Source organism: Pongo abelii, chromosome 12 (genome assembly GCF_028885655.2).
Source record: "Pongo abelii isolate AG06213 chromosome 12, NHGRI_mPonAbe1-v2.0_pri, whole genome shotgun sequence".
NCBI lineage: Eukaryota > Metazoa > Chordata > Mammalia > Primates > Hominidae > Pongo > Pongo abelii.
In genome coordinates, this window is record NC_071997.2 from 60,131,748 (window position 1) to 60,158,715 (window position 26,968).

Sequence of the window (26,968 nt, forward strand, 5' to 3'; positions counted from 1 at the left end):
CAGGCTCTCACTATGTTGCCCAGGCTGGTCTCAAACTCCTCTGCTCAATCACTCCTCCCACCTTGGCCTCCCAAAAGCCTGAGATTATAGGCTTGAGCTACCACACCAGCCTTGTTTGCCTCTTCAGATGAATTCTGTTGAACTAGAAATTTGATGTATTTTCTCTTTTTGTTTGACAACCAGGAAGCCAGTAACACTACATTTAATGTTCTTTGACAGTGATCAATTCACCCAGATTTCTGGTTCATCTGTTTTTCTTTCCTATTTTTTTAATCTATTCTTTCTCTGTTTTGTCTTATATTGTATATATTTTAATGTTGTAGGCCACTGTATGTCTTTTTTTGGTAGTAGGCAGTATGAATAATAATTTAGCTAGATGTTAATGTAAAACTCTTTTTCATTTATTCTACGAATACTTACCGAGCATTTACTCTGCTAGACACAAGAGATTAAGCAATGAACAAGACAGGCAGGATCCATACAAGGTGTAATTATAGGTGAAAATGAACTTTTGGTGTTCCCAATAAATGGTCAGAGTTTGATGTCTTGGTGGAAAACTTTGTGGATATTCAGAAAGCTGAATCAATTTCAGACACCACTCTTTAAGTGAACCTATGCTGTTTATGGCTCATGGTAAAATAGTGAAAATTGGGTTAAATTTAAGCTAAAGTGTCTCTCCCTGTGAAGAGTTTACAGTTTTACGAATCCAGATAAAACCATTATATTTGAAGTGTCTCTACTAAGTGCTATTTATGATAAAATGATTATTTATCACACCTAGATCCCTTCTTCAAAGAGCTTCAATCTAGTTGATAAATATGAACACAAAATGAAGATTAAAGGAATAAGGATAGTGTAGGTACTTATACCTGTCATGGGACATGGAATTTTAATAATGAAAAAATGATAACACTTTTTAAAGTTATTATTCATGTCATCATCATTTTTGTATTGTCTAAGTGGTTCAGATTCTGGCAGAGGAAGTCAGGTAATGTGGAAATTGTTTCTAAGAGGTTAGAGAACAAACCAATATCCCAGAGCATAACCTTGACAGAATCACTCTCTGAGATTTGGTTGTATATTATTATAGAATCTTTGGTGAAAGCCTCCTCAGGGAGAGCTAGTCTATCTCCCATTTTCCAGGCATCTTCTACCTACACCATAAAAAAATAGATGACTCTCCAAGATTCTTAAGAGATCCAAGTTCAAATTCAGAACATCTTAATATGCCTTCCAAACTTCCCTATAAGATGAATCAAAATAAAGCATTAAAGGACCAAAAGTATTCACTTTGAAAACACTACCCACTGCCCTCACAGAAAGAATGTCATCTGTGGACCAATCATCATATTCTAAAAAATTTGCAAATTTCTCATTTTTGCTTTCCAAGGCAGCTGTAGAAAAGGAGCTGGGAGTTTATGTGAGTAGTTGCAGTTACAAACTTCAGCCAGCCAAAAAGTATCTTAATTTCATAGCAAATCTAAAAGGGAGGACTTTTGACATCTGGGCGGACCTGGAAAGGCCAGGGACACACCATCAGTTCATCACAGTATATTATCCTTGAGAAACTTTGGAAGAGCTACAGGGAGATTAGAAACTTTTTAAAAAGCACTAAGCAAACAACTGCATTTGTGTGATAATGACAGCACCCCCAGTGTCCTTTTTCTCTTGGGCAGTAGCCTCTGCTGAATTCTTTCCCCCACTACTTTAGGTATCCTAGTGCTGTACCTTCAACAATTTTCAGATCCTCACAGTAGGAGTTATAATTCTGTATCTTGGATACATGGTGGTATCAGCAGTACAACTCCCAGGATCTGCCCATATCTTGCCTTTCCACTTCTTCATTTCTGCGATGGGAATAAGATTGACCAAATAATCCACAGAACAGCATCTCTATTCACTAAATAAATTAAAAACATTTATCGGAAAGATTATTTTCATATTCTTAATGACAAAAGATATTTGCCTTATAGCACAAAGTCCTATCTTCTGCATTTCTAGGTAGCAGATTTTGTTACCCTTTTCTAGAAAAGTGTGTTTGGTACAATGTGGACCATTTTCCTCTATAGGCAAAGAACTGTAAAGTTGCTAAATATGGATCACACTATGGGAAACTATATTGTGGAAACTCAGAAACCTCAAAAAACAAGTTCTTAGAAGGCCATCTCTTTCACCTCCCTGCCTTTATAGATTTAAAATGGAAAATGATCTCAGAGAAATATTCTCCAGCCTCTTACCCAGTATTCCAGATCAGTTTAGCTCTGTCTCCATAGATAGGATAACAACTGCTTCCTAAATTAACATATTCCAGGCTGGGTGCAGTGGCTCATGCCTGTAAACCCAGTGCTTTGGGAGGCTGAGGCAGGAGGATTACTTGAGTCCAGGAGTTCAAGACCAGCCTGAGAAACATAGCGAGACCCTGCGTGGTGGTGGGCGCCTGTAGTCCCAGCTACTCGGGAGGCTGAGGCAGGAGAATGGCGTGAACCTGGGAGGCGGAGCTTGCAGTGAGTCCAGATTGCGCCACTGCACTCCAGCCTGGGGGACAGCGCAAGATCCACTCTCAAAAAAAAAAAAAAAAAAAAAATCAATTAGTTAACCTATTCCAGAGAGTATTGGCATTCCGGACTTACATCAATAAGTCAGTCATCTAATTCTGAGCACTCTAATTCTGAGCACCTACTGTGTACCAGGTACTACACATATAGCAATGAAAACTATAGGTCCTCCCCTCATGGAGTTACCATTCTAGGGAATAAAACAGGCAGTCTAATATGACAGTAAGTTGGATTCTATGAAAGGGGAAATATAAAGTGTTAGGAAAGCATAATTTATAGGGACCTAGCTTTATCTGTAAGAGTTGGGGACAGCCTTTCTTAGGAAGTGACATTCAAACTGAAATTGGAAGATGAGTGACACAAGGCTGGACATGGTGGCTCATGCCTGTAATCTCAACACTTCGGGAGACTGGGGTGGGAGGATTGCTTGAGATTAAGAGTTCAAGACAAGCCTAGACAACATAGCGAGACCCTGTCCCTATGTAAAAAAGTAAAATAAGTAAATTAATTTGTTTAAAAGAGTGGCAAAGACTGGTACATTTGAGGAACTAAAAGAATCCGCATTTTATCCAAAAAACAATTAGCCATCAATGGAATTTAAGCAAGGCACTGATCTAATGATTTTTGTTTTTTAAATCATTCTAGCTACAGAAAGAATCAGTGTAAGAGACCAATCTGGAGATTTTTTGCAGTAGTTCAGATGTTTTTTTAAAAAGTGACTTTTTAAAATTGATGAGTGAATATTAATACATTATCTTTAAGTTCCATAATTTACATAATGGTCTGTTCTTTGTATTGTACATTCTATGGGTTTTGGCAAATATATAATATGTATCCACCATTATTTATTATACAGAGTAGTTTCACTGCCCTGCGCTCCGCCTCTTCTTCTCTCCCTCACTTTCCCTGAACCCCTGGCAACTACTGTCTTCATAGTTTTGTCCTTTCAGGAATGTCATATATTTGGAATCATACAACATATAGCCTTTTCAGATTGGCATTTTTCACTTACCAATATGCTTTCAAGGTTGCTCCATGTGTTTTTTGGCTAGATAGCTCATTTCTTTTTAACATTGAATAATATCCCATTGTATGGATGTATCAGTTTGTCTGTCCATTCATGTGGATGTCTAGTTGTTCCAGGAACTTTTGCTGAAAAGACTCTTATTAAATTGCCTTTCCTTGTTTATCTATATACAGTTCAGTTTACTATATTTGCGTGGATTTATTTGTAGAATTTTTCTTCTGTCCCATTGACCTCTTTGTCTGTTCTTTTCCCAATACCCACCATTTTGATTGCTGCAGATTTATGGTAAGTTTTAGAAACAGGTAGTGTCAATCTTCTGACATTCTTCTCCTTCAGTAATGTGTTGGCTATAATGGGTCTTTTGCCTTTCTATATAAACTTTAGATGATCAGTTTGTTGATATTCACAAAATAACTTGCTGGGATTTTGATTGGGATTGTATTGAAACTATAGATCAAGTTGAAAAGAGCTAATATCTTAACAATGTTGAGTCTTCCTATCCATGAACATGGAATAACTCTTCATTTACTTAGATCTTTGATTTCTTCCATCATATTTTTGTAATTTTCCTCATATAAATCTGTACATGTTTTGTTAATTTATACCTAAGTATTTCATTTTTTAGAGTGACAAATGTAAATGATATTATGTTTTTAATTTCAAATTCCAGTTCTTCATTTCTGGTATATAAGATAGCTATTGACCTTTATATATTCATCTTGTATCCTGTACCCTCGCTATAGTTGCTACTAGTTCCTGTAATATTCCTTTATTCTTAGTTTAATGTTAATGGTGTATCAGTCATGATAGCCCCTTTTTCATTTCTGATATTGGTAATTTGTGTCTTCAATCTTTTCTTCTTAGATAGCCTGGCTAGAAGTTTATCATTTTTATTGAAATTTTTAAAGAACCAGGTTTTTGTCAATTTTCCTCAGTTTTATGTTTCAATTTTATTGATTTCTGCCCTAATTTTTATTGCTTTTTTTCTTCTGATTACTTTGGATTTAATATGCTCTTCTTTCTTCTAGTTTTCTTTTGTGGCAGCTTAGATTATTGATTTTAGATCTTCTTTCTTTGGTAATTTATGGATTCAATGTTATAAATTTCCTTTTGAAAATTACGTTTGCTGCATCCACAAATTTTAATGAGTTGTATTTTCATTTTTATTTAGTTAAACATATTATTTAATTCCCCTTGACATGACTATTTTGACTCATGCTTTATCCAGAAATGTATCGTTTAATCTCCAGGTGTTTTGGCATTTCTCAGCCATCTTTCTTTTTTACATTTCTCATTTAGCTCCATTATGGCATTATTAGAGCACACTTTGTATCATTTCTACTTGTTTAAATCTGTTAAGGTATATCTTATGGCCCAGAACGTGGTCAGTCTTAGTGAATATTCTGTGTGACTTTGAGAAGAATGTATATTCTGCTTTTGTTGAAGTTTTCTATGAATGCCAATTTGGTCTACTTGATTGATGGTGCTATTCAGTTCAGCTGTTTTCTTACTGATTTTCTGCCTGCTGGGTCTGACAATTACTGATAATGGTGTGTTGAAGCTTCTAACTATAATAGTGAACTAATATATTTCTCCTTGCAATTCTATCAGTTGTTGCCAAATGTACTTTTTACATTCTGTTCTTAGGTGCATACATGCTAAAGACTGTTATGTCCTATTAGAGAATTAACCTCTTTATCATTATGTAATGCTCCTCTTTATCCCGATAATTTTCTTTTGTTTTTTCTTTTTTGTTCTTGTTTTTATTTATTTTTTAAAATTATACTTTAAGTTCTAGGGTACATGTGCACAATGTGCAGGTTTGTTACATAGGTATACATGTGCCATGTTGGTGTGCTGCACCCATTAATTTGTCATTTACATTAGGTATTTTTCCTAATGCTATCCCTCCCTGTGCCCCCCACCCCACAGCAGGCCCCAGGGCGTGATGTTCCCCGCCCTGTGTACAAGTGTTCTCATTGTTCAATTCCCACCTATGAGTGAGAACATGGGGTGTTTGGTTTTCTGTTCTTGCGATAGTTTGCTCAGAATGATGGTTTCCAGGTTCATCCATGTCCCTGCAATGGACATGAACTCATCCTTTTTTATGGCTGCATAGTATTCCATGGTGTATATGTGCCACATTTTCATAATCTAGTCTATCATTGATGGATATTTGGGTTGGTTCCAAGTCTTTGCTATTGTGAATAGTGCCATAATAAACATACGTGTGCATGTGTCTTTATAGTAGCATGATTTATAATCCTTTGGGTATATACCCAGTAACGAAATCTCTGGGTCAAATGATATTTCTAGTTCTAGATCCTTGATGAATTATCACACTGATTGTAAGTTTCCTGAGGCCTCCCCAGTCATGCTGAACTCTGAGTCAATTAAACCTCTTTTCTTTATAAATTACCCAGTCTCGGGTATGTCCTTATAGCAGCATGAGAACAGACTGATACAACCTGTGTATTTGTATTTTCAATGGATTTCTTGGCCAGGCACAGTGGCTCATGCCTGTAATCCCAACACTAGGAAAAGGAGGATCTCTTAAGCCCAAGAGTTTAAGACCAGCCTGGGCAACACAGTGAGACCCCATCTCTACAAAAAAAATTTTAAATATTAGCAAGGCATGGTAGCACATACCTATAGCCCTAGCTACTCAGGAAGCTGAGGTGGGAAGATCACTTGAGCCCAGGAGTTCAAGGCTTCAGTGAGCTATGATTGCACTACTGTACTCCAGCCTGGGTGACAGAGTGAGACCTTGCCTATAAATAAATAAATAGTTTCTTATATATAACATATAATTGGGTCTTATTATTTTATTCACTCTGAAAATCTGTTTTTTAATTGGCATTCAGACCATTTTATGTTTGAAGTGACTATTGATATTGTTGGATTAATATCTATCATATCTCTTACTGTTTTCTCTTGGTTGCCTTGTTCTTGGTTCCTTTTTTTGTCTTTCATTCTTTTCCTGCCCTCTGTGATTTTAATTGAACATTTCAATAATTCTTTTCTCTTTTCTCTCAGCATATCATATAGTTTCCCTAGAGTTTGCAATATACATTTACAGATAATCCAGGTTTACTTTCAAATAACACTATGCTGCCTCATGTGTCAGTGCAAATACATTATAACAGAGTTTTTCCAATTCTTCCCTCTTGTCCCTTATAATATTACTGTCGTTTATTTCACTTATTCATAACTATAGTTGCTGAATACATTGTTGTTATTTTTGTTCTAAAGAAAGTATTGTCTGTTAGACCAATTAAGAATAAGAAAATTAATATTTTCTATGATCTTTATGCCTTATTTAGGGCTTTTTTTTTCTTTGACAGAGTCTTGTTTTGTCACCCAGGCTGGAGTGCAGTGGCACGATGATAGCTCACTGCAGCCTCGACCTCCTGGGCTCAAGTGGTCTTCCTGTAGCTGGGACTACAGCTGTGTGCCACTACGCCTGGGTAATTTTCATTTTATTTTTTTGTAGAGACGAGGTCTTGTTATGTTGCCCAGGTTGGTCTCTCCTGGGCTCAAGCAATCCTCCCACCTCGGCCTCCCAAAGTGCTGGGATTACAGGTGTGAGCCACCACACCTGGCCAGGCTCTTTCTTTAGATCCACTTTTCTGACCAATATTATTTTCTTTCTTTTCTGAAGAACTTCTTTTAAAATTTCTTGCAAGCAGGTCTACCAGCACAAATTTCCTCAATATTTGTTTGTTTGAGGAAGTCTTTATTTCATTTTCACATTTGAAGGATAATCTCTGTAGGTCTAGAATTCTTTATTGGTGGATTTTTTTCTTTCAACATTTTAAATATTTCTATCTTCTTGCTTCCATGGGTTCTGAGAAGAGTCAGATGTCATTCTTATTCTTGCTTCTATATAGGTAAGATTCTCCCCTGACGCTCCCCCTCCCCAACTTCTTTTAAGATTTTTTCTCTGCCTTTGGTTTTCTGTAGTTTGAATATGATTATCTCTAAGTGTAGGATTTTTTGGTGTTTATCTTGCTTCATGTTCTCCAAGATTCCTGGATCTGTGGTTTGATATCTCTAGGAAAATTCTCGGTTACTTCAAGTACTTCTTCTGTTCCTTTCTTTCTTCTCATTTTGATATTCTCATTACAAATATATTGCACCTTTTGCAATTGTCCCGTGATTCTTAGAAATCTTTTCTGCCTTTTTCATACTTTTTCTCTTTGCATTTCAGTTTTGAAGTTTCCATTGACATTTGTTCAAGCTCAGATTCTTTCCTTGGCCATATGCAGTCTATTGAGGACCCCATCAAAGGCATTCTACATTTCTGTTACAGTGTGTTTTTTATTTCCAGCATTTCCCTTAGATTCTTTCTTTGAGTTTCCATTTCTCTTCTTACATTACCCATGTGGTCTTCCGTGTTGTCCATTTTTCCACTAGAACCCTTAGCATATTAATCACAGTTGTTTTATATTCAGTTTTTATCTTTCATTCTTGTCCACAATAAGCCTCTAGCTGATTGCAAATTATAGCTTCAGTTTTTCTGCCCTAGTACTGGCTCCAGTGGTTATTTCTGCTCCTTTGTTTCTGCTCCAGTAAAATGTATTCTCTATATCCATCGGACGGTTTGTCCAATTTTTGAGGCAGTGATTTGCCCTGTGACTCTAATCTCTGATGTATCTAATACAGCTTCCTGATATTGATTCACTTTTTCTTTGTTGTAAGAACTGTAGTGACAAATTCGAAGCCTCTTATATGCTAGAATAGAAACTAGTTGTCATTATTTCCCTTTTTAACTTATGCTACATGGTTTAAATGTGTTTCTTTTGTTTTTTTCTTTATAGTAGCATATAGCACTCCTATTAAGTAGTCTGGTAAGTGCCTTATCTTATCCAGCAGATGATTGTAAGCCAGGGATCTGACCAGTCACTATCATTGTTCATCTCAAATGAACCCCCATGGACAACCTCATCCTTTCAATTTTTTGCTAACATCTGGGCTCAAGACAACTTCAGAGTAAAAGTCATTTGGAATATATATAGGTCATTCCTATGCATACTCCCTTGTTTCCTCAATAGTCAGTTAAAGCACTATACATTTTAGTGTTGCTTTATTGTTTTTTTTTCTGTAAGTATTAAATTAGAATGGTTTTCTGTTTTGGGCTTTGATACTTGAGAATAGGAGTTCAAGCGCATTTTTCTCTTTGTATATATTGTATTGTTATTTGTTTTTTCCTCTTGAAGAAAGCATTAAACCTTTTGAAAACTGCTTAAAAAGCAAAGGCCTTCCCCTATGACCTGGAACAAGACAGGGATATCTACTTTTACCATTTCTATTCAACACTGTACTGGAGGTACTAGGTAGGGCAATTAGGCAAGAAAAGGAAATAGAAGGCATTCAGATTGGAAAGGTAGAAGTAACACTATCTTTATTTGTAGATGACATGATGTTATACTTAGAAAATACTAAGTAATCCACTAAAAATCTATTAGAACTGACAAATGAATCCAGCAAGTTTGCAGGATACAACCATGTACTTGTACCTTGGTATATTATACAGAAATTACATAAATTAATTATATTTCTGTACAGTAGCAATGAACAAATTAAAAATGAAGAAAACTTCACTTATAAAATAAAAAATAATAAAATATTAATACATAGTAATAAATTTAACAAATGAAGTACAAGGTTTACTTTAAAAACTGTAAAACATTGTTGAAAGAAATTGAAGAGCACCAAAATATATGGAAATATATCTCATGCTCATGGATTGCTAGACTAAATATTGTTAAAATGCTCAAAATTGATTTGCAGATTCAACACAATTCCTATTGAAATCCCCATTAATTTATTTGCAGAAATTGATAAGCTGATCTTAAACTTAATATGGAAACAAAGAACAGTCAAAACAATCTTGAGAAAGAACAAAGTTGGAAGATTCACACTTCTTGATTTCAAAATTTAGCACAAAGCTACAATAACCAAGATTGTGTTATACTGGCACTAAGGATAGACATGTAGCTTAATGGAATAGAGTTGAAGTTGAGGAAAAACCTCTTGCATTTATGGCCAATTAACTTTTGACAAGTATGCAAAGACAATTCAGTGAGGGAAAGAATAGTCTTTTCCACAAATGGTACTGTGACAACTGGATATCCACAGGTAAAGGAATGAAGTTGGATCCTTTAATTATACCACACAAAAATTAACTCAAAGTGTATCAAAGACCTAAATGTAAAGCTAAAACTGTAATCCTGAGAAACATTGAAGTAAATCTTCTGACCTTGAGTTAGGCAACACCATATAAACACACACTCGAAAAAAGAAAAAGTAGCTTTGACTTAATCAAAATCAAAAACACGCCAGGCACAGTGGCTGACGCTCGTAATCCCAGCACTTTGAGAGGCCAAGGTGGGAAGAGATTGCTTGAGCCCAGGAGTTTGAGACTAGCCTGGGCAACATGGTGAAACCCCGACTCTACAAAAAATTAGCCGGGTGCAGTGGTGCACACCTGTAGTCCCAGCTGCCCAGGAGGCTGAGGTGGGAGGATCCCCTGAGCCTGGGAGGTTGAGGCTGCAGTGAGCTGTGATTGCTCCACTGCACTCCAGCCGGGGCAACAGAGTAAGACTCTGTCTAAAAAACAAGCAAACAAAAAAACTAAAAACATTTGAGCTGCTAACAATACCATCAAGAAAGTGGAAAGACAGACCACAGAATGGGAGAAAATATTGGCAAATCGTATATCTGATAAGGAACTTATATCTAGAATACATAAATAATTTCACAACTCAATAATAAAAAGATAGCATAATTTTAAAGTACAAAAGATTTAAATAGACATTTCTCCAAAGAAAATACACAAATGGCCAACAATTACATGAACAAAATGCTTAGCATCATTAGTCAGTAGGGAAATTAAAATAAAAACCACAAGAGATACCATTACACACCCACTAGGATAGCTAGAATAAAAAAGACAAGTTAACAACAAGCATTGGTGGGGATGTGGAGAAATTGACACTTTCATACATTGCTGGGGAAATGCAAAATTGTACAGCCACTTTAGAAAACAGTCTGGCAGTTCCTCAAAAAGTTAAACAGGGAGTTAACCATATAACCCAGCAATTCCATTCCTATGTATATACTCAAGATGAAAACATTTGTCCATACCAAAACTTATACATGGATGTTCATAGCAGCATTATTTATAATAGCCAACAAATGAAAATAATCCAAATGGCCATGAACTGATTAATGGAAAAACAAAATATTCATACAATGAAATATTATTTAGCAATAAAAAGGAATGAAGTAATGCTGTGTGCCACAACATGAATGAGCCTTGAAAATCGTACATTAAGTGAAGGAAGCAAGCACAAAAGGCCACATATTATGATTCCATCTGCATGAATGTTCAGAATAGGCAAATCTATAGAGACAGAAGTAGAGTAGTAATTGCCAGAAGCTGGGGGATGGGAATGAGGAGTGACTGAAAATGGGTACAGGGTTTCTTTCTGGAGTGATGAAAATGTTCTAAAGTGACTATGGTGCTGGTTGCACAATTCTGTAATTATCCTAAAGACAATTGAGATGTATACTTTAAATGGGGGAATTATATGGTATGTGAATTATATTTTAACTAAGCTGTTAAAAAAAAAAAAGCAAATGCTTCCCCAAGTCCAAAAGTGAGAGAAACTTTTGTTTCCTTCTTTCTTTCCAGTCTTGGCTCTCTCCTGCCTCTTCTCCACCCACACTTCAAGTCAGCAGCCTCCAAGGATCACTCAGTTTATAGCCTCTGCTGCCATAATGTCAAACTCTGTAGAAATATATTATACAAAGCAGAAATCAAAGAGTCATAGCATGTGAAGTCCGACACAAACTGGCAATTACACAGAGATTCAGAGGTCAGGCAGGGGGCGAGGGTAAGGATAGGGTTGACTCTGTAACACATTTAAATTCACTTTGCCATCTAGCAAAGTGTAGCATGCTTTAGATTTTTAGCCAGAGGCTTTACTTCATTTATAGTCAGTTTTCTTTGTGTTTTGTTCATAATCCATATGTTGGTTTCTTTGCATATTTTTTTCTTAAGTATATTTGCTGAATCTTTGTTTCCTTGAAATATTTGCCCTCTTCTATTAAACATGTGTGATTTGAAATTTGCATACTTATTTTCAACCTCTTGATTATATTCTCTAAGAGAAAAGTATATCTGGCCAATGATAAAAATCAATGAGCAAAACTAAAGGTGGCTTCCCAGTGACCAGATACCTGTCACACAGCACACATGCCTTGCTAGCTTGGACAAATTGACATCTTAGTGATACACTGAACTTCAGTAGTTTAATGTTTTGTATTCCCACTGCCTCATATAACGCCTGTTACTTCCTGTGTGCTCCATAAATATTTATGAGTGAATGAATCAATGAATGAGCTACCTAATAGCCTCTACCTGGCACTGGCACTTCCACATTCTTCTGTTTTCCATGGACCACTATGCCTTTTTTTTTCCCCCAAGTCTTTCTAACTTGAAGTCTCAGGAAATATTAACTATGTGTAGATTTTATAGCAATGTCATCTTTCTATCTAGCAAGTAGAAAATCATTCCAGAAGAGAAAAACAGGACAACTACTCTGCTGTGTTTAAATATGGGACTCGTAATCTGTTGTTGATAGTTATCAGAGGTAATACAGACTTTGCCAAAGAGCAGTGGAGTCACCTGAGAGTGCAGGAGAAACTAAGACTGCCCATGGTCCCCTGAATTTTGATAGCCCTCTTTGCTTGTCCCTCTACTAATCTATTTATACTAAATCTGGCAAGATGATAATTAAATCAAAAGTTGCCAGGAAAATAACTATGTCTTTCAAGACTCTTCTGCTGAGTCACAAAAATTTCAGCCACTTTGCCTGTGAATTGCATTGCTAATTGATTGAATCATCATGGGCCAAACATGCCAAAACAATTCAGAGACAAGGACAGTGCTGGCATGAAGTTTCCAAGAAATGCTGCAGAAACTAAAATTACTTGAACTTATTGGTAGCTGTCTTGCTGGTAAGTGTATTGAAAATTACCTTGTACCTAAAAACCAAATATTTGGTGATTTTGGAAATCTAAATTAAAGACAGTAATGACAAGCCAGTGCCAGGATGTGATTTTTCTATTTCTCTTTGCCCTCAGAATAACGTATCCAATAGGTCATTTTCTAAGCTCGGAGAAAACCAGGATTCAGAATATTTCAAACCATTTAATCTCCTCTTGTGTATTAGTGGCCTAATATTACTGCCCTATTCTCCAGCTGCCATGTGCCTGCAAACATAAATCAATACTGACTATGCTGGTAAGCAACCAGTGTTACTGAAGGGATTATGCACTTTGATTTGCCAAGAGGCTGCCTGCTCTAGTAAGGAGAGGAACCTTCTCAGTTCATTTTGGTTCAGCTCAAGAATCCAAGGGAAGTAAATTAACTCTTCTAGACATCACTTCTTGTTTCTGTAAAATGTGAGTAGGAATCCTTTCTTCTCAGAAATAGTCAGAATGATTAATATAGCCTTTGTCCTTTAAGCTCTATCATCAACTGACATCTGTTAAGCACTTCTATATGGCTATTTTAGCCTTGAAAGGTTTATAGTGCCCTTGAAGGGGAGGCAAAATATACCTATAAAAAGATAAGCCACAGTGCAAAGTGGTGTATTATAAATACCAAAAAAGCAGTACAAATAGTGGGAAGAAAAGGTGATAGCAGAGGCTGCATTGGTATGGAAAGGCTACCAAGACACCAAGGACCTTAACCGTGCAGCAAAGGGGCAGACAAGGGTGGCACCACATGAAAGAGGCAGCATATTCAAAGGACTGTGGCTGAGAAAGAGGTCTAGAATAAAGGAAGTTATAAATGGGAAAGTCCCATACACCTATGAAGTCCCACACACCTATTCTTATGTTTCACTCAGTTTCTAGACAGCATCATCTAGAAGCTAGATTTATTAATTCTGCCTGAATTTCTTTTTTTCTAACTTTTATTTTAGGTTCAGGGATACATGTGCAAGGTTGTTATATAGGTAAATCGCATGTCACAGAGGTTTGGTGTGTAGATTATTTTGTCACCCAGATAATAAACAAAGTACCCAATAGGTAGTTTTTCAATCCTCTCCCTCTTCCCAGCCTCCACCTTCAAGTAGGCCCTGGTGTCTGTTCTGCCCTTCTTTGTGTCTGTGTGTACTTGATATTTAGCTCCTAAGTGAGCTAAATAAGTGAAAACATGCAGTATTTGGTTTGCTGTTCCGGTATTAGTTCACTTAGTATTATGGCTTCCAGCTCCATCCATGTTTCTGAAAAGGACATGATCTCATTCTTTTTTATGGCTACATAGTATTCCATGGTGTATATGTACCACATTTTCTTTATCCAGTCTACTGTTGATGGGCATTTAGGTTGATTCCATGTCTCTGTTATTGTGAATAGTGCTGCAATGAACACACACATGCTTGCATCTTTATGGTAGGATGATTTCTATTCCTTTTGGTGTATACTTAGTAGTGGGATTGCTGGCTCAAATGATACTTCTGCTTTAAGTTCTTTGAGAAATCACCACATGCTTTGCACAATGGCTGAACTAATTTACATTCCCACCAGCAGTGTATAAGCATTTCCTTTTCTCTGCAATCTTGCCAACATCTGTTTTTTTTTGTTTTTTACTTATTAATAATAGCCTTTCTGACTGGTATGAGATGGTGTCTCATGATTTTGATTTGCATTTCTCTAATGATTTTACATGTTTCCATATGCTTGTTGGCTGCATGTGTATCTTCTTTTGAAAAGTGTCTGTTCATGTCCTTTGCCCACATTTTAATAGGCTTGTTTGTTTTTTGCTTAATTTATGTTCCTTATAGATTCTGGATAATAGACCTTTGTCAGATACATAGTTTGCAAATATTCTCTCCCATTCTAGGTTGTCTGTTTACTCTGTTGATAGTTTCTTTTTCTGTGCAGAAGCTCTTTAGTTTAATTTGGTACCATTTATTAATTTTTGTTTTTGTTGCAATTGCTTTTGGTGTTTTCATAATGAAATCTTTGCCAGGGGCCTATGTCCAGAAGTATTGTCTAGGTTATCTTCCAGGGTTTTTATAGTTTTATGTTTTACATTTAATTCTTTAATCCATCTTGAGTTGAATTTTGTACATAAAGTAAAGAAGGAGGCCGGGCGCGGTGCCTCACACCTGTAATCCCAGCACTTTGGGAGGCCGAGGCAGGTGGATCACGAGGTCAGGAGTTCAAGACCAGCCCGGCCAAGATGGTGAAACCCGTCTCTACTAAAAATACAAAAAATTAGCTGGCATGGTGGCACGTGCCTGTAATCCCAGCTACTCAGGAGGCTGAGGCAGAGAATTGCTTAAACCTGGGGGACGGAGGTTGCAGTGAGCCGAGATCGCACCACTGCACTCCAGCCTGGGCATCAGCCTAAGACTGTCTTAAAAAAAAAAAAAAAAAAAAAAAAAAGAAGCGGTCCAGCTTCAATCTTCTGCATACGGGAAGCCAGGACTGCTAGGCCGGATAATCTAGCAGGCATTGCCCACCTGGCTACCAGTGTCCGGTGGATGGGGCACACACCCTACCATCCAAGTGCTTCCTGGGACAACAGAAGGCCGCAGCCTCCAGCTGAGTTCACCCAGAAGTGGGACTGCTGGGCTGGAAGCTCTAGCAGGCATTGCCCACCTGGCTACTAGTGGTGGGGGTAGGTAGGGGCACACACCCTGCCGTAGGGTGCTTGGGACAGCAGGAAGCTGTGGCTGCCAGCCAAAGTCATGCTGAAGCAGGACCGATAGGCCAGAAGCTGGAGTGAAGCCGCATTTAGTGAGGGTGTGGAACAATCTTAGTGCTCCCAGTCGCCACAACTGTGTCCTCTGTTGAGGCTGTGGCACTGGTTCTGGTCTGCTCTAGGACCTAAGGCTTGTAGAGGTCCCCCTGGACTCAAGAGTTGCCGGCACAGAATATCCAGCTGGCTCTCTGCCTCAGTCTAGAAGCACAGTGGGGGTTTGCGAGGAGGGTGAGGGGGATTCTCCTATTCCCATTCTTGCTCAAGTTCCTGTGGAGAGTGTGAATCCCCCAGGTGGCCTGTCCCTCACTCCCCTTTCCCATGTTGGAGAGGTTTTCCTGGCTCCCCACAGAGCCCAGACAGGCTGGGGTCCAGCTTCACTCCTCTCTGCCGTCTGTGTTCCCTGCTGCCTTGATGGGTCCCGACATGGTTTCTCAGGTGATTGGCCTACAGGATCAGTGTTCACCAGCCCCTTCCTTTCCTCTCCATCACATGGCGCACTGAGCTGCTTCTAGTCCACCACCTTGGCCTCCCCTGCCACCCTGCCTGAATTTCCTAGTGTCTTTTATTTAATTACAAAAATATGATTCCACAGTTATGTGATCCTTTGAGATTCTTGGTCCTCATAGTAGCTTTTTAAAGGGTATCTTAAGTAATAGGGTTTCTTTCTTTTTTCTTTTTTTCTTTTTTTGGGACCGAGTTTCACTCTGTCACCCAGGCTGGGGTGCAGTGGCATGTTCTCGGCTCACTGAAACCTCCGCCTCCCTGGTTCAAGTGATTCTCCTGCCTCAGCCCCCCAAGTAGCTGGGATTACAGGCACCCGCAACCACACCCAGCTAATTTTTGTGTTTATAGTAGAGACGGAATTTCACCGTGTTGCACAGGCTGGTCTCGAACTCCTGACCTCAGGTAATCCACCTGCCTCAGCCTGCCAAAGGCTGGGATTACAGGCATGAGCCACTGCGCCCGGCCCAGGTTTCTTTATAATAAAAGTAATACATATTTCTTATGGAAATTTTGAAATATGGTATCTTATAAATTTGAAATAATGTTTAAGATATTATTTACATAGATTTGCGTCTTGCAGTTTTCACTTAATGTTATGAGCATCTCCTATTATTAACAACTACACAAACATTATTTTTTATATTCTGCCTTTTAAAGTACAATTTTTAATGACTTTTCTGTGGTTAAACATTTAGATTGTTTCTGGTTTGCCCTAGTATAAATAACACTACAATGAACATCTGGTATTTTTATCTTTATCTAGATTTTCTCAAGAGTTCCTTAGGATCAATTCCCAGAAGAAGAATTATTAGGTTAAACTATGTGAATGTTTAATGGCTCTTATGCATATTAACAAATTACTTTCCAGAACATTTTTACCAATTTACTCCCATGTATAATACATGAGAGGGCCCATTTTAATCTTGCTATAACCGGTATTAAATATTCTCAGTTTTTAAAAAATCTTTGCTAATAGGCAGAGGCTGGGCACAGTGGCTCACACCTGTAATACCAGCACTTTGGGAGGCTGAGGCAGATGGATCACTTGAGGTCCGGAGTTTGAAACAAGCCTGGCCAACATCTTGAAACCCCGTCTCTACTAAAAATACATAAAGTTATCCAGGAGTGGTGGTGCACGCCTGTAGTCCCAGCTACTCAGGAGGCTGGGGCAGGAGAATCGCTTGAACCTGTAGGCAGAGGTTGCAGTAAGTCAAGACTGTGCCACTGCACTCCAACCTGGGTGACAGAGCCGGACTGTCTCAAAAAAAAATTATATATAATTTTTTTTGCATCTTTATGGCAGGATGATTTCTGTTCCTTTGGGTATATACTCAGTAGTGGGATTGCTGGGTCAAATGATACTTCTGCTTTAAGTTCTCTGAGAAATCGCCACATGCTTTCCACAATGGCTGAACTAATTTACATTCCCACCAGCAGTGTATAAGCATATATATACATATATATATATATTTGCTAATAGTCAAAATGTGTCTCATTGTTTTGATTTGCATTTTTGATTGCCCTTGCAGCTGAGCATTCTTTAATGTTTATTATGCGTTTGTGTTTTTTCATTGGTGAAGTTTTTCATAATTTCCATTGTCCTTTGCCCATGTTTCATGGGCATATCAAATTTTCATCAGTTGTAGCTCTTCATATAGTAGAGTTACTGCTCTTTTTTCATATTTACTAAAGAAAGACATTTTCCCAGTTTATTTGCCCATTTTTATATACTTATTTTAAATTTGTATGTATTCAAATGTATAACTTCCCTTTGTGATTTCTCTTATTGCTTTTACTCTTCAAAAAGAATAAGAATTTCTCTTATTGTTCTATTCTGATTCTGATTCACAATCAGAAATAAGATTAATACCCCCATTTTCTTCTTTACTGTCCCATTTTAAAATATTTAGATTACAAATGCATCTATAATTTATTTTGGAGAAGGATCTGAAACTAGGATTTAATTTGTTTTGTTTCATACAGCCAGTTTTCCCAGCACTCTTGTTGACTAATCTATTTCCCCAGATTTGGCAATCAGGTCTTTTAAATTTACAGTGCTATCATTACTTAGAGAGAGTGAGAGCAGAGAAAGAGAGGGAGTGTATATATGCGTATATTCATGGGTAATAGGAAGTTGGGAAAGTTGGGAAAGTCTTTCACTGTGTTAAACCAGAACTAGATTCTACTTTTCATGGGTACTCAAGTCAAATATACTCAGTAAGTTTGATTTTATTAAATCAATGTTAACTGCTTTATTCTTTATCTCTAGCTGTTCTCATTGACTGGAAAAGCATTTTAACTGTTTCTTTTGACTTTTTTAAAACTGCTGTTCTCCAACACATACCTGCAAAGCCTGTTTATTCATTCTTAGGAATATGTCATTTTTATTCCTGCTTCCATTCGTATTGTTCCTTGCCTAAAATATCCTCTATCTGACTATTCCTAGCAATACTTCAATACTCACATCAAATCCTAATTCCTACAGCTAGCTTTAATAGTTCTTTGCTCTGAATTCTAGTAGCACTGAGAGTCTATATCTAACAATTGCACACTTAAATTTATTTTATCCTATATGTAAATCTTATTTACCAGCTATTGTAAGCTTTTCACACAACCTATTTCTTCTTTTCCTTAGTACCTAACAAGAAGAGTTTTTTAAAACCTCATTTAAATATATGGACCAGGTCGTTAGTTAAAGTGTTAGAATGCAGGGGATCCATTGTTATGTATTTATGACCCTCACTGCTGGCATCTCATGTTAGTATAAGAGACTGTAGAATAGAGGTGAAATAAATTCTTATCCTCATTTGACACAAGAAGGAATTGCATTGCAAAAAGATAGTGATATGCCTTTAAATACTTAAAGACATCATTCAGAAGTTAGACCTCCCAAATTCAATCTTGTCTTTCTACTAGTTCTTCCCTTTCCAAAGCTACTTTGTTATCAAATAATTTTTTCTAACTTAGTTCATATTTCTCAAAGTACATTCAACAGAACTGTAGTTCCACAGCATGCTAATAAGTGTCCCACAGTGAAGGAGTTCCATAGTAAATAAATTTGGGACACGCGGAGTTAAATTTTAGTGAGTTTCTTTATAGCAGGACTTCTCAGAACCCTTAATATGGCACTGACCGTAGTTAATCAAACTTACTAGTTGCAGAACCCTTTTTTTTCCCACAGAGACTCTGTGAATGTACTTTGGGAAATAGTGCTGTTCCATTCCTCTCCCTCCTTACTCACCTCATTTTTCCTGCTTTGTCTGTTCCTTCTTTGGTTTTCTAATTAGGTGACATTGTACAGTAAAGTGATCTTGCCTTTTTAAGATGCTTTGAGATGGGAATACCTGTCAGAAAGAATCCCCTGTTGTGATATAATTATATCCAGTACCACAAAAATGGCCAAACCTTCCCTAGCAGTGTAAATTTTAAGGCAACTTATTAGGTAGCACGTGGTATCCATTTGAACATAGGCAACTTTTCTAAAAAATATTTTGAGTTAATATGCTATCATTTACCGATTTGAATCTTTATTGGGAATTCAGGTTATTTCTTATTTTTGCTCTTGCAGGTGACTCTATAATAAACATTTTCATGCAGTATTAACTACGAATATAACTATAATAGAATGAAAATTTAATAGATATTTGCATTTGTGGATGGTCTCTCTCTTCTTCCTTTTATGGGATGCTCTAGAGCCTTCACTGGGGAGCTCCCTGCCTGTCTCCCTCTGATAATACCTGGCTTCTTTCAGGTCTGGAAAGAGATGTCTTGCTTATTGTTATAACCATAAATTGTTGCACTAAACTTGTCCTGTTGTCATAAAGAGTGTAGCTTTAAAGCAAATGGTAACATGACCCTGCTTTGCTCAATTTCAGGCAACTTGAATTTTCTAACTCCTAATCTCCGCCTGCTTCTCCTTGCTTCATAATCTTCGCAAACGCTCCCATCACTGTCAGGGTTAGATCTTCTTAACGATGTCTCCCTGTTTCAAATGTAGTATGTCCTGAACTCCATGTGTTACTTTTTCTCCTCTTCTACCTGCTTTACCATTTTTCTCTTTTCCTCCTCCCCATTAAAGACATCACTACTCAATCAGTCACTCATACTAAGAAACCTGAGACTTATTTGAAACAAATTTACAAGAAAAAAACAAACAATCCCATCAAAAAGTGGGCGAAGGATATGAACAGACACTTCTCAAAAGAAGACATTTATGCAGCCAAAAGACACATGAAAAAATGCTCATCATCACTGGCCATCAGAGAAATGCAAATCAAAACCGCAATGAAATACCATCTCATACCAATTAGAATAGCGATCATTAAAAAGTCAGGAAACAACAGGTGCTGGAGAGGAGGTGGAGAAATAGGAACACTTACACTGTTGGTGGGACTGTAAACTGGTTCAACCATTGTGGAAGTCAGTGTGGCAATTCGTCAGGGATCTAGAACTAGAAATACCATTTGACCCAGCCATCCCATTACTGGGTATATACCCAAAGGATTATAAATCATGCTGCTATAAAGACACATGCACACATATGTTTATTGCAGCACTATTCACGATAGTAAAGACTTGGAACCAACCCAAATGTCCAACAATGATAGACTGGATTAAGAAAATGTGGCACATATACACCATGGAATACTATGCAGCCATAAAAAATGATGAGTTCATGTCCTTTGTAGGGACATGGATGAAGCTGGAAACCATCATTCTCAGCAAATTATCACAAGGAAAAAAACCAAACACCGCATGTTCTCACTCATCGGTGGGAATCGAACAATGAGAACACATGGACACAGGAAGGGGAACATCACACACCGGGGCCTGTTGTGGGGTAGGGGGAGGGGGGAGGGATAGCATTAGGAGATATACCTAATGTTAAATGACGAGTTAATGGGTGCAGCACACCAGCATGGCACATGTATACATATGTGACAAACCTGCACGTTGTGCACATGTACCCTAAAACGTAAAGTATAATAATAAAAAAAAAGAAACCTGAGATTTATTCTTGATTCTTCTTTTTCTCCCATTTTACTCATTTCCCTGGACATAGGGTGCATTATCAAGTGATGTCAACTCCATGTCCTACCATACCTCATCAGCCCCATACTTAGACACTTTTGATCGCTTCCCTTTGCCTAAATAACCAAAACCAAACATCCTTCTCCTGGATAAAATCCGAACTTCCTGACTCCGATCTACTTTAACAGCCTTTTCTACTTTTTCTCTCTCATCTATGCTTCAATCATACCTTCCGCCAAATTCCTTGCCCTTTCATATCATTTTATCGTTGCAATCACTGCTCCTCCATCATCAATACTCTTCTTGGCCTGGTGAATAAACATTAGGAAGCCACATTAGTTGTGTAACACTAAAATAAAGCTATCACCTCCTTAGTTTTGTTTTTAACACTACAAAGTTGTTTTGCTAAGTTGAGTAAAATTATAAACATCCTAGGGAAAGACTCTTGTTAAAAAGAAGACATATAGATTTAAGTTATTCATTTATAATTTTATTTCAGTGGTTAAAAGAATGTGGTATTTATTAAGGTTTGCTTTATAGCATCTTTGTGGCCAATATTTGTAAATGCTCCATGGATCCTTGAAAGAATGTGTATTCTCTAGTAAATGAATGCAATGTTACATATCCAGTGGATAAAACATACCAGTTGTGCTCTTCAAATCTACTACATTTTTACTAATTTTTAAAAATCTTCTTTTATCCATTACTGAAAGAAGAGTGCTAAAATCTCCCTCTGTGATTATGGTGTATCAATTTACCCTTGTAATAGTTTCAGTTTTTACTTTGTGTATTTGTGTGTTTGAGACTATGTTATTGGTTATGTACAAGTTTAGAAATTTTATGTCTTCTTGATGAATTATTCTTTTATCAGTGTGTAGTGACCCTTTTTATTCCTATTAATGCTTTTTCACCTGATAGTTTTTACTGGACCAGTTTTCCTTTTCAGTATTTGCTCAGTATGTGTTTTTCCATTGCTTGACTTTGAACTTCCTGCATCCTCATATTTTAAATTTATCTCTTATAGGCAGCATATAGTTGGATTTGCTTATTAATACAATCTGAGAACCTGTATCTTTTAACTGATGAATTTAGATCATTGCTGTCATATTTTCCTTTTTAACATCTTATCGTGCTATTTATCGTACCTTTTATTTGCTTCTCTTGTTTTGTTATCTTTTATTTTTGATATTTTGGTTTTAAAATGTTAGCATTACAGCTATGAATGTATGGAATGCAGATATAATTCTTTTGGTTTTATATAGTGGTTGTCAATTCCATTGCTTCCTACCTATCTAACAAATTTACAGACAATTTGCTTCTGGTTAAGAGGGCAGAGTCCCAAATCTTAAAACACTTGTTTTTGCTTTTGACATTATTTAATTGACTGACAGAGATGTCAAATATGTATAATAATCACCACTTGGCTGTTCACATACTGTACCTTGAAAACCAGTTCACTGATGTGCCAGGTCTACTGACTTAATGAGCGAAGTTAGTCCCTTCATAAGTGCTGCCAGAATGAGAGTGCTTTGGTGATGACATTACGACCTAGTCAAAGTGAATGTCAAACCTAAATTCACACTTTTTCTTTAAAACATGACAACCTAAGTAAACCTAGATTTTTAAAGGAAATGGCAGGGAAAATGGAATAATGAAACAACTTACACATTAAGAGTACAACTTTACTTTCCAGCAACACCAAACTGCCTTGTAGTTCCTTGCGTAGATGGTGCTATTTTCTTCCTTCATGTCTTTCCTTCTACTGCCTCCTCCCTTGCTGGGATAGCCTTGTCTTTTTCCCTCTGTTTTTTTTAAATAAACTTTTGGGGGAATAATTTTAGATTTACAGAAAAGTTGCAAAGACAGTATTTAAGAGTGCCTGTGTGCCCTTACTCAGTTTCTCCTAATGTTAACATCTGTTTTTTATTACAGTGAAACATTTGTCACAAGAAATTAACAATGATACATTACTATTAACTAAACTGTAGACTTTATTTGAATTTCACTCATTTTTCTACTCATGCCATTTTTCTGTTTTAAGACCCAGTTGAGGATACCTCGTTGCATTCAATCATCATATCTCCTTAGTCCCTCTGTCTTCTATTTGATTGTTTGTTTTTTAAATCCCCTTTCCCCTCTTTTTCCAGCAAATGGTTGTTTTACATTCTCTTTCTATTCTTTTAAAAGGGGTTTTACATTCGATTTCTAGTCTTTTCGAAGTTACCAACACATTGTTCCTTAGGGTGTGGCAAGAGAGTCACATACGCGGTTGTTGCTGTAGTACTATAAATGGATACAACTTCTGAGGAGGGAATTTAATGTGCATGTCTTTTGATCCAGCAGCTCCACTCCAGGGACTCAGTCCTACAGATTTATATACTTACATGCATTTACCAAATTATTCACTGTGTCATTTTTTATAGTTGTTTAATAGGATACTAATAAAGAGGTGCTTTATATATGGATAAGAAATAATGCCCCATATAGTTAAATGAATGGGGATAGGGGGTGAAAAATGTAAAACTGTATTTTATTTTAGTATGCCATGATAAAAAGGTTTCCTTATCATCTCCCTATACCAAGGGGTAGATTTGTTTTCTGGTCTACCCTTTCACCAAGGTTCAGCTCTTGAAGAGCCTTGTCTTCACACAGAAGTCTCAATTCTAACCTTGCTCCATAGACAAGTCTAAGTAATTGTCTCACAGTCTCCACATAGGCTTGTAAACCCAAGCCTCAGATCCTCCCTGTCCTCTAGGGCCACTAAAGGAATTTTCATGTCACTATCTCATTCCAATAACAATTTTTAAATTCAATGTCATATGTGTCAACAACTCTTTCACCTAGAAATATGAAAATTTAATAAAGAATAATGTCTGCAAAGAACTTAGCCCAATACCAGACACATCAAGTTTTCAGTAAGCATTAATTTGTCATTGTTGTTTTGTTATAATTTTCTGACTGTTGTTAGACTTGTTATTGATATTTATATTGCCATTTCTCAAACTTTCTTATACTTCTTTTAATGAACATAAAAATATGATATCCTATGTAGTATTATTTCAAATTATAAAATAAAGCAGTTTTATGTCTGAAATAAAATAGTCTGGGCGCGGTGGCTCATGCCTATAATCCCAGCACTTTGGGAGGCCACAGTGGGTGCGTCACTTCAGCCCAGGAGTTTGAGACCAACCTGGACAACGTGGCGAAACCCCATCTCTACTAAAAAAAAAAAAAAAGTATGTGTATTTATATATATATATATACACACACATATATACACACACACAGAGATATATATACACACAGAGAAATATATATATACACAGACATATATATATACACACATAGATGTATATATATACATATATACACACACACATACACACACACACACACACACACACACACACACACAGATTAGCTGGACATGGCAGCATGCATCTGTAGTCCCAGCTACTTGGGAGACTGAGATGGGAGGATCGCTTGAGCACAGGAGGTTGAGGCTGCAGTGAGTGGAGATTGCACCACTGCACTCCAGCCTGGACAACAGAGCGAGACCTTGTCTCAGATAAATAAGAGCATTGATAATTCTCAATATGCTTTTTGAAACTACACATATATTTATTTGTTCCTTCCTCCTTTTCTCCCCAAAAAGATTCTGATGTACATCCTTCCAATGAAAGAGTACTTGTACCCTACTTGAAATCCATTTATTTAATGTGTTTCCAATTTTGTACTGTTGATTTTATTTTTAAATTTTTTCCTTAGAATTGAGTAGTATATATCTTCGTACATATAGCATTTTTAGTCTAGTAGATGATTCCCTTCAGGTAAATGTTTATGAGTGAAATCATTGTCGTAGGGGGTAGAAATATTTTTGTGATTCACAAGAGATAAGGTAATATTTCTTTCAAAATGATTTGTCATCATGCTATTTGCAGTGGAGGAATATACTGATTTTACCAAAACCTTGCAGAGGAGTTAGTCTTTTTAATTTATTTGCTAATCGTTAGGTGTAAAATAGCAACTTCTCATTGTTGTCTATTTCCCTGATTACTAGCAAATGCAAACTAGATGTTTATATAACATACATTTCTAATACCTTTTATTAATTTAATGCATACTGGCCAGGCATAAATCTCAAAAATCCTCATTTAGATGCTGAAAAAAATTTGGAGCTTAAATAAACCAAAATAGGAGAGAAATTAAACAGAAAGTGGCTGTGTTTATAAACAAGCAGCCTTGAAACATAAGACCATTGTGATAATTGGAATCGCCTGTATTCCAAAATGTCCTGCTTAATAGATGCCAAGTTCACCAAATAGCTGGGAAAAGACAGAGCAGTGTGTTTACCCATAAGGTGGTCAGACAAGACAAATCCGAATTCCTAGACTCCACAATTACTCTCTACCTAAAAACTTATGCCCCAGTCCATCTGAGTGTTTGCATTAGGGATTCTGTCCTCTTGAAGTGTTACAGGACTCTTGCTTTAAAACAAACAAACAAACAAACAAACATAAAACAGGCTTTCACTAGGTCTGAGAACCTTCTGTCTTTATAAATGTATTTAATAGTAAATCAGAAACACATGTTCTTTTTCCAAACACCATTTTAATTCAAAAAAGCCCTTTTCATTAGATGATATATACACAAAGGCTACAGATTACAAAGGCAAAAAATTTAATTTTAAACTATACAAGGATGCTTGGGAAAAAAATCTTAACAGGATAGTAATCAGAGATGCTAACCCTTCTGGCTTGCTCTGTTTGCAATCTACCATTCATCAGGAATACTGTCTAGGGAGAGCCTGAAATGGTTTCATAATCTGTAACCACAAAGGGATAACTTAGATTTTTATCTTTTATAAACTGCACTCATAACTTGGTGGTTTACTCACTTTCCCAAAGTCTAAGTGTGTATAGTCCGATTTAAAACAAGCTGAATGAGTCTTTGTGTTTTGTTGTTTTGTTTTTCCACTGTGTTTTCTGAGTAGTGGTCTCTCAGTGACTATTAGCTATTGAAATCATTTAACCCTCATACCTTCATCTGCCTATTGGGCTCTTTCTACATTTTCAATGAATTAGAGCAGAGCCTGGTGACCAAGGAACACGCAGCTGTGATTTTTGGCATGGGATGGAGGCAGGGGTATAGATCAGAGAAGATGAATCTCAGAGACATACTGAACACAGATGCTATTGCTGCTACACATTTTCAGTGCTAGTGACTCACATATATAACCACTAATCTGTGAAGAGAGAGTGAGTATATTGCAAACCCTCACATGAAAGTACCTCCTCAGTGCCTTAGCAGTCAGCCTCACCTTGTTGCTTTAGTTACTGAAGGATAATGAATACATGAGACGCCTAGCAGGAGAGTTCCCTCTGCCCAGTTAGGGTTCAAAGTAGCTTGTGAAAAGTTATTTGAAATGCTGGTGATGCGTTAAATGAGATACACAGCCCATTGTGCAATAATAATAACATTTTCCACAAAAATGACCCATGTAGCCCACCAGCTGCATGACCTATCTCCAAAACAGCCTAGTACCAGATATTTCCTGAGGAAGATACTTGTACCCCATAAGGACACAATTGTGAAACACTGTATGTATCATAAGAAGAAAGGTTATGTGCTCTCTCCAGCTGATAATCAGCTTAGCTTCTAGTCCAGGGCATTTTATTTGTTTTCGAGATTATCAATAACTAGATACAGTGACACTCAAATATACAAGGTTTTTGTATTTTAAAATGATTAAGAAGCTTCTTGAATAAACTGTCCCTTGCCTTTGGCTCTGCCTGTAAAAGTATAATCATTATATACTTGTTCTTATGGTCTACCCAAAAAACATTTTCCCCCATATGTTAAGGCCCACCTTTCCTGTAGAAAGCCTTTTGTGATCAATTGTGGACACACAGCCAACCCTTTGAACTTTTCCACACATTGCATTTTCCTAGAGCAGTGTAGAGTGGCAGTCATAGTATTCCCTGTATCTTCTAGGACTCACTATTCAAGTACCTAGAACACACCAGGTAGTGGGATCCAGCAAAAAAAAAGAACAGAAGTTGT

At 37.0% G+C, this 26,968-nt stretch overlaps 1 protein-coding gene and 1 long non-coding RNA gene across 6 annotated transcripts in view; one reads left to right on the forward strand and one right to left on the reverse strand.

Moving 5' to 3' along the window:
- EXOC6B (exocyst complex component 6B) overlaps positions 1-26,968 on the forward strand; it is a 660,637-nt gene that overhangs the window by 587,891 nt on the left and 45,778 nt on the right.
- LOC129057674 (uncharacterized) lies at positions 1,538-26,306 on the reverse strand. 2 transcript variants are annotated; one of them, XR_008522361.1, is made up of 5 exons: positions 26,226-26,306; positions 21,135-21,213; positions 19,116-19,218; positions 2,238-2,559; positions 1,538-1,847 (listed from the first exon to the last, which is right to left on the reverse strand). It is a non-coding gene; the product is annotated as an uncharacterized LOC129057674 (long non-coding RNA). The 2 variants fall into 2 exon arrangements; XR_008522362.2 differs by lacking the exons at positions 1,538-1,847; positions 2,238-2,559 and adding an exon at positions 6,568-11,377.